The sequence below is a fragment of the Carlito syrichta genome, unplaced genomic scaffold (genome assembly GCF_000164805.1).
Source record: "Carlito syrichta isolate Samal-C Ts95f unplaced genomic scaffold, Tarsius_syrichta-2.0.1 Scaffold309475, whole genome shotgun sequence".
In the NCBI taxonomy this organism is placed as follows: Eukaryota; Metazoa; Chordata; class Mammalia; order Primates; family Tarsiidae; genus Carlito; species Carlito syrichta.
Genome location: NW_007253571.1, coordinates 589,328 through 604,147, shown reverse-complemented (window position 1 = coordinate 604,147; position 14,820 = coordinate 589,328). Strand labels below are relative to the sequence as shown.

The 14,820-nt window shown below is 38.2% G+C and overlaps 1 pseudogene; it reads left to right on the top strand.

The window, feature by feature from the left end:
• Window positions 1–6,624: 6,624 nt before the first annotated feature.
• On the top strand, window positions 6,625–14,081 carry LOC103269755 (annotated as a pseudogene).
• The last annotated feature ends 739 nt before the right edge of the window (window positions 14,082–14,820 follow it).

Below are 14,820 nucleotides of genomic sequence, written 5' to 3'. Positions count from 1 at the left end.
CTGCTGGGCTCTGGCGATCCTTCTGCCTTAGCCTTCCAAGTAGCTGGAACTACAGGTGCGCACTACCATGCCCGGCTCATTTTGATTTATTGTAGAGATGAGATCTCACCAAATTGCCCAGGTGGGTCTTGAAACTGCAGGCTCAAGCAATCCACTTACCTCAGCCTCCCAAAGGTGTGGGATTACAGGCTGAGCCACTAAGCCTGGCTAATACTGCTTTAAATACTATTTTATTTTTCTATTTTTGACACACTTTATTTCTAAATTTAGGAATTTATTTCTGGCTTTTAATTATTTTACAAACTCATAAATCATCACATTTTTGGTATGATCTTGTATTTTTTCACATATTTTACTCAAACTATTACATAAATATTTGAGAAACATTTCATATTTTACATTCAAGTCACCATTTATGTAGAACTATAACCATATTTTTTATCACTTCGACTTTGACACTTTGAGTATATAAATTGTGCTCAATATTTTCACTCAGTACTACTGATATCAGCTCAGTCAAGTTTTATGTTTATCTCATACATGTTATTGGTTTATTATATTCACAATTTCTTAGGTTTGGCTGTTTTCCAAATATGTCTAGTGAAGCTTATAATGTCTTGCTATTTTTACATGTTTTTCTCCTTGTACTGTTAGTCCATGAAGAACATGGGTTTGACCTTCATAGATCCACGTTTTTCAACAAATACACTGGAATTTTTGGGGGTTTTTTTGTGTGTGACAATTTGTGGTCATTTAAAAGAAACTCACAGAAAAACCATAATTTAGAAATAGACTTCATCAATGTCATAAGCACATCAGATAGAAGTATATTCTTGTCTATTTTAACATTTGCTACCATAAAACATATAAAAATTTATCTTACAAAGGTAAACTATAATTTATGCACTTACAGGGTATACATGGCACCATCAACAGTTGGGAAATGTGTAAATAAATGTAAAGATGCAGTATTAACTCATAATTCTATAAAATTACTATGACACAAAGAGTATCTATCAATAATTTTGGGACCACTTCCTGCTGCCAAGTGATTAATGCAAATCTTGTGAGATTCTGTTTCACACATCATGTGATGTTAATGTTTTCATATGAGCACTTGGTCTCTCCAGAGTGAATCAAGGAAATTACAAAGAATCATTGTATTTATGGCAAAACAGTGGAAAGGAAAGGGTATCAAGATATAAATGTTGAAGATATTCCAGAGACCATGCCACACGAGTTAAAAGGAGATGACTTGAGGGGACAAGTGCTTCCAACCTAGTGCCAGATGACCGGAAAGGAAACAGAAGAGACTGCGCATGGTGACTCATGCCTATAATTCCAGTACTTTGGGAATTAAAGTACAACAGACTGCCTTAGTCTAGGGCTTCTGTGGCAGCCTGAGCAACTTGGTGAGACCTTGTCTTGACAATGAATCCAATAGTTGACATGACAGCCAGTGTTTGTGGCACCAGCTACTCAGAGGCTAAAGGAGAAAGATTGCCTGATAACATCACACTGAGGCTGCAGTGACCAGGAATTTTCCACTGTATTCCAGTCTCAGCATCAGAGTCAAAATTCAACCTAATATATAAGTATTTAAAATAATCAGGATTCAGAAAGTTTTGTCTTATACTTATACTCCTGTATAATCTTTATTACAATAATCAAATGACCAATAACTAAAAAGAAAAAAGAAAGAAAATATGACCTATAATAAAAAGGATCACTAGAAACATCCTTCCATAAGTTATACAATAGTATATGGTCATCATGGTAATCTTGAGTAAGATAGAATACATTAACAATTATGGCAACATAAAAGTTTATTGTGTGGACAACAAACGTTAATACTTTATAAACAATTCCATTCTCTTTAAAACAAATGAATTTACATAGCCTAAGTATGCACACTCACAAAAACAGATTACAAACATTTAAGTATTTCTGTTCTTCTGATAGTGGCATATATGTATTAACAGCTTTCTTCAGTTTTAAAAATAGAATCTGATGTACTAAACATAAACTTACAATATATACATTTTAAGAGAGTAATTATCTTTCCTCTGATGTCTATGAAAATATTTCTTATGTATATTATATCAAATTACACTTATGGCTTGTAAGTACTGATACTATGAAGATGCAACAAGATATTAATGGTATGGCCTCATTTTCTCATTAACATGTAAGTAGTAAAACAAATGATTTCTAAAACTCTCAATGATTCTCTGTCATTTATTTCCATGGGAAAAAATATGTTATCCTGAGCACTCACCTCATCCTGAACTTACAATAATGCTCAATGTGAGCCACAAAAAGCCTCTTCACTTTGATCTTTTAAAGGAGATTACACATCAGTGTTCTTCATCCTCCATGGAAAACATTAGAAGACTGCTGGTGACCTACTATACAAGGACATTTCATAGCTCTAACATACCAACAATAGCCCCCATGCTTTTACATAAACACTAGGCATGAAGGCATAGCATCATGTGAATTGAGTTACATCAATATTGTTTGCTTTTCAAAATATTCTCAAATTCTGTCAATGCACAAGAAAAGTATACAGGGAATATACTCATGCTTTCCTGAAAACAAAATCAAGAAAATAAACTATCTTCTAATGCCACTCAATATCTGATATCTATTTCAACTTGATTTTTCAAAAATAAGTTTCCATATACATTGCATCTGTAAAGTTTTCAGTCTGAATACTGTAGTGTTTCCAATGACATATATTTTGAACAAAGCCCAGTCCACATTCTTTAAATTTGTAGATTCTCTCTAATGCACAGTCTCATGTCAAACAAAGTTTTTGCTGATTAATGCCTTTAGACATTTTTACATTTGTACATTCAAAAGATCTGTGGTTTAAGTAAAGATAATGGTATTCTTTACATCTGTAAATTCCTCACCATCTCTCTATGGTTTATAACTTGATATATGATTTGCCAGTCATTAAAGATACTGAAAATTTAGAGTATAAATTGATGTTGAGAAAACTTGGAATAATGGTGAAACAGTTTAGCCCATTGTGCACATCTAGAGGGGATCCCTAAATATAGATGCTCATATGTTAACCAAGTATTGAATGAGAGCTAAAAGCTTTATCACATTCCTCTCATTTATATAGCTTAATCTCAGTATGGATTCTTACATGCCCAGCAAGTTGTATATGAGAGCAAAAGGTTTTACCATATATTTCACATTTGTAGAGATTCTTTCCAGTATGGATGATCAGGTGTCCAGCAAATCCATTGTGAGAGTGAAAGACTTTTTAACATTCTTCACATTTGTAGGGTTTCTCTCCAGTATGGATGGTCTTATGTTTGGTAAATACTTTATGAGAGTAAAAGGCTTTGCCACATTCTTCACATTTGTAGAGTATCTTTCCAGTATGGCTCCTCATATGTATAGTAAATCGTTTGAGAGCAAAAGGCTTTGTGGCATTCATCACATTTGTAGGGGTCTCTCCAGTATGGATGATCATGTGTCCAGCAAATCCTTTATGAGAAAGGCTTTGCCACATTCTTTCACATTTGTAGGGATCCTCCCTGGTATGGATGGTCTTATGTTTAGTGAATCCATTATGAGAGCAAAAGGCTTTGCCACATTCGTCATGTTTGTAGGATTTCTCTCCACTATGGATGGTCTTGTGTCCAGCAAATCCTTTATGAGTATGAAAAGATTTGCCACACTTTTCACATTTGTAGGGTTTCTCAATAATATGGATCTTTACATGTCAAGCAAGAAGTGGATGAGAGTGAAAGGCTTTTCCACATATTTCACATTTGTAGGGTTTCTCTCCAGTATGGATAGTCATGTGTCCAGCAAGTCCATTTTGGGAATGAAAGGTTTTGCCACATTCTTCAGACTTGTAGGTTTCTCTCCAGTATAGATGGTCTTATGTCCAGCCAATCTGTGAGTGCAAAAAACTTTGCCACACTTTTAATATTTCTAGGGTTTCTCAACAGTATGGATCTTGACATGTTGAACAAGCATTGAATGAGAGTGAAAGGCTTTTCCACATATTTCACATTTGTATGGTTTCTCACCAGTATGGATGGTCTTATGTCCAGCAAATCCTCCTTGAGAGCGAAAGGCTTTTCCACATTCTCCACATTTGTAGGGTTTCTTCCCAGTATGCACCTTGACATGTCCAGCAAGCTTTGAATGGGACCAAAAGGCCTTGCCACATTCTTCACATTTGTAAGGTTTCTCTCCAGTATGGATGGTCTGATGTTCAATAAGATCTGAGGACTGAGTAAAGCATTTTCCACATTCTGCACATTTGTAGGGTTTTTCTTCAGTATGGATCACCGTATGTTGATTTAGGTGTGAACGAAAGCGAAAGGCTTTGCCACATTCTTCACATTTGTAGGGTTTCTCTCCAGTATGGATCAGCATATGTCGAGTAAGATGTGAACGAGAGCTAAAGGCTTTCCCACATTCTTCACATTTGAAGGGTTTCTCTCCAGTATGGATCACCATATGTTCAGTAAGGTGTGAACGACAGCGAAAGACTTTGCCACAATCTTCACATTTGTAGGGTTTCTCTCCAGTATGAATACTCTGATGATGAATAAGATCTGATTGCCAACAAAAGACTTTGTCACATTTTTCACATTTGTAGGGTTTCTCTCCAGTATGGATCACCATATGTCGAGTAAGGTGTGAAGGATATTGAAAGGCTTTGCCACATTCTTCACATTTGTAGGGTTTCTCTCCAGTATGAATACTCTGATGATGAATAAGACCTGATTGCCAGAGAAAGACTTTGCCACATTTTTCACATTGGTAGCGTTTCTCTCCAGTATGGTATCTTTGATGTTGAATAAGATTTGAATGCTGATCAAAGAGTTTGCCACATACTTGACATTTGTATGGTTTCTCTCCAGTATGGATCACCATATGTCGAGTAAGGTGTGAGCGAGACTGAAAGCCTTTGCCACATTCTTCACATTGGTAGGATTTCTCTCCAGTATGGATCAACGTATGTCGAGTAAGCTGTGAAGGATATCGAAAGGCTTTGCCACATTCTTCACATTTGCAGGATTTCTCTCCATTATGAATACTCTGATGATGAATAAGACCTGATTGCCAATGAAAGACTTTGTCACATTTTTCACATTTGTAGAGTTTCTCTCCAGTGTGGATACTCTGATGTTGAATAAGACCTGAGTGCCAACCAAAGACTTTGCCACATTGTTCACATTTGTAGGTTTTCCCTCCAGTATGGATCACCATATGCCGAGTAAGGTGTGAACAAGAGCGAAAGACTTTGCCACATTCTTCACATTTGTAGGGTTTCTCTCCACTATGGCATCTTTGATGTTGAAAAAGATTTAAGTACTGATGAAACGCTTTGTCACATTCTTGATATTTACAGGGTGTAAGTGCAGTATGGATTCTCTGATGGTGAATGAGATGTGAATACAAAGTAAAGGCTTTATCACATTCTTCACATTTACAGAGTTTCTCTCCACTATAAATTTTCTGATGCTGTGAATGACATGAGTAATAGCTAAGGGTTTTGCCACATCTTTCACTTTTGAAAGCTTTCTCTCCCTTATCGATTCTTTCATGTCTATTTAGATAAGATGATTTCCTGAATGCTTTCTCACACATATTGTGTACATTTCCTCCAGTATTTTTTTGATGTTGACTACATTTTGAGGACCGGTTAAGCATTTTGCCATATTCATGTTTAAAAGCCATTTCAGAAATATGGATACTCTGGTTGATAACAAATTTGGAATGTTGAAGAAAGACTTTCCCACTCTTGTTACACTTGTAATGGTTATCTAACTGCCCTTCATCCTCATGCATACTTTCCCAAGATTTTTTAAAGCAGAAGTTCTTAACACTCAATTTTCCGTATTTTCCCAAGGGCACCTTTGTAAGTGAGTCTTCTATGCTCTCCTCTGGCAAAAGGCCCTCAGTGTAATGAGAAGTCACAGCTGAAAATAATGAAAATAAAAATATATTTCATATACTAGACTCAGGTAAATATCCTTTAAAAGTCAAACATAGCTGGGCTCGGTGGCTCAGCCTGTAATCCCGTGCCTTTGGGAGGCTGAGGTGAGTGGATTGCGTGAGCCCACGGGTTTGAGACCCACCTGGGCAGTGAGACCTCATCTCTACAATAAATCAAAAAAATCAGCTGGGCGTGGTGGCGCGCGCCTGTAGTTCCAGCTACTTGGAAGGCTGAGGCAGAAGGATCGCCGGAGCCCAGCAGGTTGTGGCTGTGGTGGCCGGGAGTGGCCACTGCACTCCAGTCTGGATGACAGAGTGAGACTCCAACTCAAAAAAAAAAAAAAAGTCAAACATAATATTATACCATGCTAAAGACATAAGTATGATGGCAAGTATAAATCATAGGTTTCCACTCCTTCATAAATATATGTATTTAAGTAAATACTTACCAAATTGCCTGTGTGAGAACTCAAAAACCAGCTAAGATTTTCCAGAATCCGCAGTGTTAAAATGAGTTACATGGAAGAAAAAGTTTAGTAATTTTGTCACCATAATTCTTCTTCCTTTACAATACAGCATGATGCAATCAGATATGATGTTCTAACTCTTGATTTCTTCCTCAGGGAATAAACAGAAGAGTGGAGTATGAGTCCACACTTCTGTCCTTTGAGGTTTAATGCAAAGACTGGTTTCTGTCCCAACTTACAGAGAAGACACATCCTAAGAACAGGTATGAGAATCTCCTAGAATCTGTAACTTAGTGATTGGTATTACATTCATCTAGACAAAGCAACATCATAAACATTATGATGAGTATATCTTAGAATTTGAAATACCCCAATTCAAATAAAGTATGCCAAAGCATAGAAATAATCAGGATAAATGACTCAATTAAGGGCACAACAATAATTTGTAGAGCAGCAAATTACAAAAAAGTTTGAGAAATTTTCATATGAAATGAAGAAAAATATGAAAAACCAACAACTTTATTGAACTTAAACTAGAATGAACATAAACATACAGTCAAACATGCTATATTCAAAGATTTGGGCTAACTCTAACCCCAGTACTGAGGAGACCGAAGGGGAGTGATCACCTGAGTCAAGAAGCTTAAGACTGTAGTAACCCATACTTGAACCACCACACTACTACCTGAGTGACAGAGAACATGGCTGATAAAACATAACCATAAAAAGGATTTGCAAAAATATCCTTGATATTGATATTGGACTTAGTAAATTTTTTTTATGACTAGAGGAATAAAAGTGAATATAAACAAGTTGGAGACAAGAAACTGAAAAGCTTCTGAACACTAAAGGTAAAAGGATGAAGGCTTACAGGATAAGAGGAAACATCTGCAAAACATATACTTGATGAGATGTTAATATCCAAAATATACAAGAAAATTATACAAATCAAAGGCAAAAGCAAGAAAATGATAATCATTTGAATAAAAAATAGTCCAAAAATGAACAGTTATTTTCCAATGAGGACATACAAATTGCCAACAGGGATATGAAATGGCACTGAACATCACAAATAGAGGCAATTTCAAATAAACATAATGATGATATATTATCTCACAGCTGTTAGAATGGCTAATTTCAACCAGAAGAGAGAGAGAACTTTTGATAAGGATGTGAAGAAATAGAAATCCTATATACTCTTGGTGAGTTTAAAATTGGTAGAGTCATATAAAAATCATTATCAGCGAGGCTTGGTGGCTCAGTCTGTAATCCCAGCACTTTGGGAGGCCAAAGTGAGAGGATTGCCTGAGCCCGTGGATTCGAGACCCACCCAGACAACTTGGTGAGACCTCATCTCCACAGTAAATAAAAAACTAACTGGGCGTGGTAGCACGCACCTGTAGTTCCAGCTACTTGGAAGGCTGAAATGAAAGGATCACCAGAGCCCAGTAGGTCAAGGCTGCAATGGCTGGGAGGGGCCACTGCATTCCAGTCTGGGTAACAGAGTGAGACTCCAACTCAAAAAAAAAAAAATCATTATCAACATTCCTTTAAAAGTAAATACAAACTGCCTCATAACATAGAAATTCCTTTTCTGGGTATATAACCAAAGGAAATAAAATTGGTATCAAAAAGAAGTATCCAACTCCTATGGGAATTGCAGCATTTGTCAAGATGGAAAGGCTTCAAAACAACCTACCTATTTGTGGAATCTGTGTTGATTAAGAAGGTAATGTCTATATATACACGCACACATATATATGTGTATATACACAATAGCATATAATTCAGCCAAAAAAAATTAAAGAATTCTGCAATTTCAACTTCATGAATTACATTGTAAGATTAACTGAAGTGAGTCCAACACACACACACACAAACACACACACAAATACTACTTGAGAATGGATACAATTGCTCAAGTCTGTAATCCCATCACATTGGGAGACTGAGGTGAGAGGATTGCTTGAGCTCAGGGATTCAAGACCAGTGTGGGCACCTTGGAAAGATCTCATGTCTATAAGAAATAAAAAAATTAGCTTGGCGTGGCAGCATGTGCTTACAGTTCTAGTTACTTGAAAGGCTGATATGGAAGGATTGCCTCAGTCCAGCAATGTGGCTGTGTGGTCATTAGCATGCCACTGAACTCCAACCTGGGTGACAGAGTGAGACTCCAACTCGGGAAAAAAAAATCCTGTATGATCTCACTTCTGTGAAATCAAAAACCTTTGCATTCATAGAGGAAGAAAGTACAACGTGGTCACCAGGGCCTGCAGGTGGGAAAATGGAGATGTTTTTCAATGGTTACAAAATTTGAGTTATAACTGAGTTTTACGGAACTAATGTGTACGATACTGACTTATAGTTAATAATGACATCTCGTATGCTTAGAAAATTTGCTAAAATAGAAGACATTATGTGTTCTCCTTACAAAACATAAAAATGACAACTACGTAAGTTGGTTGATATGTTCATTACTATAATTGTAATCATTACTTCACACTGTATAGGCGTATCAAAATATTACATTATTTATACCATATGGTTATACATTTTTATTTATGTATAAAAAATCAGATGATAATCACACATAAAATTGCATACATATGTGTTTGTATATATAGATATATGTAGCTAGTCCTAAGCTTCATACTAAAGATAATTATAAAATAAGTGCTATTAAGACACAAGGTAACATGTGGGAGATTAATATATGTTTACCAATCCTCTACATGATATAATATACTTAAATATTTGGATATAAAGAAAAATTACTAGTCTCAGATCATACTGTAAAAGTAAAGCTTAAGTAATATAACAGGATTTCTTTCTTTTTTTTTTTTTTTGAGTTGGAGTCTCACTCTGTCACCCAGACTGGAGTGCAGTGGCCACTCCTGGCCACCACAGCCTTGACCTGTTGGGCTCCGGTGATCCTACCACCTCAGCCTTCCAAGTAGCTGGACCTACAGGTGTGCACTACCACACCCAGCTGATTTTTTTATTTATTTTAGAGATGAGGTCTCACTGCCCAGGCGGGTCACGAACTCATGGGCTCAGGAAATCCACTCACCTCAACCTCCCAAAGGCACGGGATTACAGGCTGAGCCACTGAGTCTGGCATTTCTATTAAGAGAGATACTTTGTATTTAGATAGGAATATTGAGTATGAATTTAAATAAAATCATTGGAAATCTCCCTAGTATAGAAAATCATAAATTAGAAAACATGTAACATGTGTCCAGGGTTTTCTTAAAATTTCTCAAACAGATAACAAAATCACTGCTCTCACATATTTCCAACCATGATACAAAAAGAAAACATAAAAAAATAGTTTGACATGGATTTCCAAATAAATAAATATTTGCATATCTCCAAAGCATCAGTAAGGTAGTCAGATCATGCAGTTCCTAACATACCATTAAGTGGACTTTGATTTCCTCTGTAAAGTTGAAAGATCATTGATGAAGCAGTTTTTGGAGAATTTCAGAATATGGAATAACAGATGTCCCTTTGTGACAGCAAGAGAAATAATCCCAGGCTTCTAAGAAATCATTTCCATTGGAGCAGACCACCTTCCCAAACCACATTTCAAGTTCTGATTCCTCAAACTGTGTCATCTGCTTCATTCGCTCCCACTTACCAGGAAGTCTGGCTAACGTGCCATGTCTCTTCACATCCCAGGGCTCTTTCCTTTGCTCCAGACATGTGATGAGGTCTGGCTTTGAGACAGTAAGTCCTGTTTAATTAGAAAAAAGTAACATGACTCTTGTTGGGGTTCTTTAATTACAAACCTAGTACTACGATCAGTAGAGAACACATTCATTATACAAGATTCTAGAACATTAATCCCAAAATACTGTTTCCCAATAAAACCTTTAGAACATTTAGATCAAATTTTCAATTTGTGGGTTTCTTTTTCTTTTAAGTTGGAGTTTCACTCTGTCACCCAGGCTGGAGTGCAGTGGAAAGCTCCTAACCACCCCAGTGCTCACCTGTTGGGCTCAGGTAATTCTTCTCCCTCAGCCTACCAGGTAACCAGAATTACAGGTGTGTGTTACCACTCCCAGCTAACTTTTTGATGTAGTGTAGAGATGGGGTCTTGCCACGTTGTTTCTGTTCTTGAATCCATGGCATCTGCCAGTCCTCTCAACTCAGCCTCCTAAAGTGCTGGCATTACATGGTTGAGCCACCATGCCTGGCCTTAAATTTTTGAATTCTTAGTTCAGTACTAGTGAGTCAATAACTACTGGCAGCAATTGGAATGCGATGTGGGCAATGATATCTATGCACTAAATTTCTGAACTTACCAATAATATAGCTAGAAGGACACTGGTCAATTTAAAATACAGAAGACTTCATGACAAAATGAAACATGTTTTTTCTTTTTTTGAGTTGGAATCTAACTCTGTCACTGAGACTGGAGTGCAGTGGCACACTCCCAGCTACTGCAACCACAACCTGCTGAGCTCCGGCGATCCTTCTGCCTCAGCCTTCCAGGTAACTGGAATTATAGGTGCGTGCTACCACGCCAAGCTAATTTTTGATTTATTGTAGAGATGAGGTATTGCCAAGTTGCCCAGGTGGGCCTCAAACCTGCGGGCTCAGGCAATCCACTAACCTCAGTCTCCCAAAGCACTGGGATTACAGGCTGAGCAACCAAGCCTGGCTGTGAAACATCTTTAATTTTTTTCTTTTCTATGTTCACATATCACCAACTTTTCTTTGATAGAAGTAATCTGAAGCTCACTCATGCAAAGCAGAAATTCCCAGTAAACATTCTACAAAGGAAGGACATAAAACCCTTACTATGAAATAGGGATTGTGTGTTGAGAGTTTCCTCACCTAGGAAAACCAGGTTTCTGTGGTTCTCTAACATCACAGTCCAGTACAATATTCGCTGAGAGCAGTCCAGGCATTCCCACTCTTCTGGAGAGAATTCTATGGCCACATCCTTGAATGTCAACAGCCCCTGAAAACAACAACACATATTAACCAAGTCTCCATGGTCTCTAGGTAAAGCAAGAGTGAAGAGAACAGTGTCCAGCTGACATGACAACTATTATTATGTAATAAAATTTGTGACGCAGAAATATCCTCTAATGCATTAAGTGTAGGAAAAACGGATAAAATAAAATCCACTCAGTCAGTGTAGAAACTCTATTTTTGTGAGTGATACAGCATAAATTTGAACACCAACACAGCCATGTACATTTTTAATTGCTATGTTTATATCACACAGAATATGTTACATGTACTGCTCAGATAGAAAACTCCTAGTGAATCAGAAGGTCCTCGTCAAGTTTTAATTTGAACAATGAATCGAATATCTTGTTAAAATGCAAATTCTGATTCAGGATACATGATTTTAGCCTGAGGTTCTGCATTTTGTTTTCAGATGGGGTGTCTCATTCTTATCCATGCTAGGGTGCAGTGGCACAATCACAGCTTATTGTAACCTCAATCTCCTTGGCTGAAAGAATGCATCCTCCGTAGCATCCCAAGTAGTTGGTATATTGGTATCAGATGTCAAGGCACACAGGTGGAATACAACATCCATGCTGAGATCTTTTGGCCAAAAGTTATAGTAATTTATTATCAGTTTTTGAGTTGGAGTCTCACTCTTGTCATCCAGGTCAGAGTGCAGTGGAATGCTCATGGCCATGGCAGCCTTGACCTGCTGAACTTAGAAAATCCTTCTGCCTCAGCCTTCCAAGTATCTAGAACTACAGGTGCATGCAACCATGCCTGCTAGTTTTTGTAATTTACTGTAGATACGAGGTCTCACCAAATGCCCAAACTGTTCTCAAAACACAGGCTCAGGCATTTTTGTTGCCTCCGTCTCCCAAAGTGCTGGGATTATAGACTGAGCCACCACACCCATCCACTATAGTAATTTATAATTTCAATTTAATAACAAGGAAATGTGTTAGGCAGAAATCAGCCTACAGGCATCTTCCACGGCATGCAATCTCTGAAAGTGTATTAATATTTTAGTTTTTGGCATCCTAGAGAGCAAGTGTCTTCTAATTATCCTTTATTTTATTTTTATTTTTTGAGTTGGAGTCTCACTCTGTCACCCAGACTGGAGTACAGTGGCCACTCCCAGCCACTGCAGCCTCGACCTGCTGGGCTCCGGCGATCCTTCCACCTCAGCCTTCCACGTAGCTGGAACTACAGGCACGCACTAACCATGCCCGGCTAATTTTTTGATTTATTGTAGAGATGAGGTCTCACCTGCCCAGGTGGGTCTCAAACCCATGGGCTCAGGCAGTCCACTCACCTCAGCCTCCCAAAGGCACAGGATTACAGGCTGAGCCACTGAGCCCGGCTTCTAATTATTCTTTAATCAGACTTTTCTGAGTTATTTTGGGCAGTAACTGCCATTCTGTTTAAATGTGCATTCTTTTTTTGAGTTGGAGTCTCACTCTGTCTCCCAGAGTGGAGTGCAGTGGCCGGGAGCAGCCACTGTGGCCTCAACCTGCTAGGCTCTGGTGATCCTACCACCTCAGCCTTCCAAGTAGCTGGAACTACAGGTCCACACTACCATGCCCGGCTAATTATTTGATTTATTGTAGAGATGAGGTCTCGCCAAGTTGTCCAGGTGGGTCTTGGCCTGACGGGCTCAGGCAATCCACTCACCTCGGCCTTCAAAAGCACTGGGATTACAGGCTGAGCCACAGAGCCTGACTTAAATGTACATTTTTTAAACCATTTTCTTCATGGAGCTGATGGAGCATCTAGACAGAACCTTAACAGTATATGTTCTGGCTAGGAGCAGAGACTCATGCCTATAAATCCCAGCACTTTGGGAGGCCATGGCAAGAGAATTTCCTGAAGCCTTGTATGTGAGACCAGCCTGGGTAACTTGGCAAGACCTCATCTCTACAATAAATAAAAAAATTAACTGGGCTGTGGTGGCCAGGAGTGTGCCAGTGCACTTCATTCTGGACAACAGAGAGAGACTACAACTTAAAAAAGAAAAAAAAAGGCCAATGCCCCGGTGGAGAAGCTGAGGTCAACATCAGTTTTGAAATATTTAAGGTGGATAAAAAACTATTTCAGCAATACAGACAATTAAGTGTGTGGTTATTGGTGATGGTGCTGTTGGTAAAAAATGCCTCCTGATATCCTATACAACAAACAAATTTCCATCTGAATATGTACTGACTGTTTTTGACAACTATGCAGTCACAGTTATGACTGGTGGAGAGCCATATACTCTTGGACTTTTTGATACCGCAGGGCAAGAGGATTATGACAGATTATGATCGCTGAGTTTTCCACAAACAGATGTATTTCTAGTCTGTTTTTCAGTGGTCTCCATCCTCATTTGAAAATGTGAAAGAAAAGTGGGTGCCTGAGATAACTCACCACTGTCCAAAGACTCCTTCCTTACTTGTCAGGACCCAAATTGATCTCAGAGATGACCCCTCTACTATTGGAAAACTTGCCAAGAACAAACAGAAGCCTATCACTCCAGAGACTGCTGAAAAGTTGGCCCGTGACCTGAAGGCTGTCAAGTATGTGGAGTGTTCTGCACTCACACAGAAAGGCCTAAAGAATGTATTTGACGAAGCAATATTGGCTGCCCTGGAGCCTCCCGAACTGAAGAGCCGCAGATGTGTGCTGCTATGAACATCTCTCCAGTGCCCTTTCTGCACAGCTGGTGTTGGTATCATACTAAAAGCAATGTTTAAATCAAACTAAAGATTAAAAATTAAAATTCATTTTTGCAAATGCCCTGCACCTCCCCACATGCACTCATGGGAGACAAGGCCCATAGGTATGGCCTCCCTTCCCCCTCCCAGTTCTAGTTAATTTTGAGTAATTGTGTATTGTCAGAAAAGTGATCAGTACTAGTTTTTGTTTTGTTGTTTCAAAAAAAATTTTTTTGTGTTTGTTTAAAAGCAAGGCATGCTTGTAATGACTCTGTAACAGACTAATTCAGATTGTTGAAGCTGCTCCCTGGTTCCACCCTGGAGAGTAATCTGGGACATCTTAGTGTTTTGTTTTATTTTATTTTTATTTTTTTGGGGGGGGGTAATGTGTATGGGGTTTGTTTTTCAGTCTTGTTTTTTTTTAATTAATTAACCAGTGGACAGCCCTTGAGGGGAGGATGGATTGATTTCACATTCCACTTCCTAGATCTAGTTTAGAAAACATGTTCCCCATCTGGTGCTCTTAGGAAGGAGTATAGTAAATGCCTCATTTAATAACATACTCCTTTTTTGAAAGTTGCCTTTTCTCTCCACCCTTGAGTAGATCCAGTATTTGATGAAACTCATGAAAGTGGGTGAAACCGGTCTTGCCCCTCCTCTTTTCTAGGATGCACTATACATGTGACTGTGACTTTCAAGGAAATTGGTTTGCCATT